Raw genomic sequence first — 1,680 nt, 5'->3', positions numbered from 1 at the left:
AATAGGAAGCTGAGCAGGGACAGCACGGGGTGGAAGGTCTGCAGCTCGGGGTCAGCGTCCGTGCAGAAGCTCAGGCGCCGCCGGCACAGCTCGGTCAGCAGCGCCAGGTCTAGTGTGATGGGTGCGGCCAGCAGCGAGTCCTGGCACGTGTCGTGCACACCAGTGTGTTGGTCCCGCCCAGCGTTAGCTCCGAGGTTTACTCACCCCGCGCGCTTGCTGTCGCCCAGGTACCCACGTACTTGATGACCACGCAGTGGCCGGGCTCCTCTCCGGGCGTATAGAGCACCGTATTGCTCGGCACCATGTCATCCACTACGTTGCTCTTGCACACCTCCTTAGAGCGGAACTGCAATGGCGCTGACAGGTTCTGCCCGTCGTCTTGAGCTGTGGTCTTGAGGCCACAGCTGAAGAGGAAGTCCACGAGCACGGACTTGACTTTGGTCTGGCCAGACTTGAAGTCACCTCCGCCCACGAAAACCCGGCGCTGACACGCGAGCTCAAGTGCTCCGGGCACCAGGGTGCTCTGCGGGGACCCACTGAGGAAGGCACAGCCCTCCCGGATGCCGGCGACGGCGAAGAGCTGGAGCGAGACACCTGCAGGCCGAGCGCAGTGGTGCGCAGCGGGTTCTGGGCCGTGTCCTTGAGGCCCGGAACCACCTCACAGAAGCGCTCTGTGTTGCCCATCCACAGCACGGTGACTTCGTCCAGCCCCGCGCTAGACTGGAAGTCTGGGGTGTCCTTAGGGATCTGCTCCAGCTGCTGCAGGTGTGTGTCCGGGACGAGGTTGTCCAGGCCCCTGGTCTGGTTGGCCGCGATGAACTTGGGGATGTAGACGGAAGGCCGAGGCCGCATGGCTTCCATGTGCGGCCACAGTTGCTCCTTCAGCTCCCAGCCCAGCACCTTCGCGCGCCGAATCGCCTTGGCGAGGATCAGCGACGAGATGTCCCAGCCGTCATGGCCACGAATAATCTAGCATTTATGGTAATCACGCTGAAAGTAAACTGTAAGGGCTTGAGTCAGTTCAACTGGGTGACCTTATACAATCTGCGGGCAAGCTACCAAAGTTTCCTGGGCTTCCGTTTACTCATCTTTCAGATGGGAAGAGTAATACGTGTTACACAGAGTTGTTCTGATGAAATGTGTTAATACATTCTAAATGTTTACAATAATATCTTACATATGCAAACATGTAATAAGTATTATTTATTACCCCATATATATTTTTTTAATCACATATTTCATGTTATACCTAAGTCCTTTTTTTTTTTTTTTTTTTTTTTTGAGATGGTGTCTCGCCTTGTCACCGAGGCTGGGGTACAATGGCACAATCTCAGCTCACTGCAACCTCCACCTCCTGGGTTCAAGGGATCCTCCTGCCTCAGCCTCCTGAGTAGCTGGGATTACAAGCACACCACCACACCCAGCTAATTTTTTGTATTGTATTTGAGATGGGGTTTCATCATGTTTGCCAGGCTGGTCTCGAACTCTTGACCTTGTCATCCACCTGCCTCGGCCTCCCGAAGTGCTGGGATTACAGGTATGAGCCACCCACAGGCCACCTGAGTCCTTAGATGGAATACAAGTGTTAAAAAGTCATTTTTACTTCCTATTTTATGGTCAAAAGGCAGAAATTAGGTTTCCTATGACAATTCAGGCTGATTGTTTTGCGCGATCTTTTTT

At 54.0% G+C, this 1,680-nt stretch overlaps 1 pseudogene; it reads right to left on the bottom strand.

The window, feature by feature from the left end:
* Positions 1–5: 5 nt before the first annotated feature.
* LOC116548438 lies at positions 6–969 on the bottom strand (annotated as a pseudogene).
* Positions 970–1,680: the final 711 nt, after the last annotated feature.

The sequence above is a fragment of the Sapajus apella genome, unplaced genomic scaffold (assembly GCF_009761245.1).
Source record: "Sapajus apella isolate SASKATOON/1434 unplaced genomic scaffold, GSC_monkey_1.0 scaffold12233, whole genome shotgun sequence".
Classification (NCBI taxonomy): Eukaryota; Metazoa; Chordata; class Mammalia; order Primates; family Cebidae; genus Sapajus; species Sapajus apella.
This window is presented reverse-complemented; position numbering and strand designations above follow the sequence as displayed.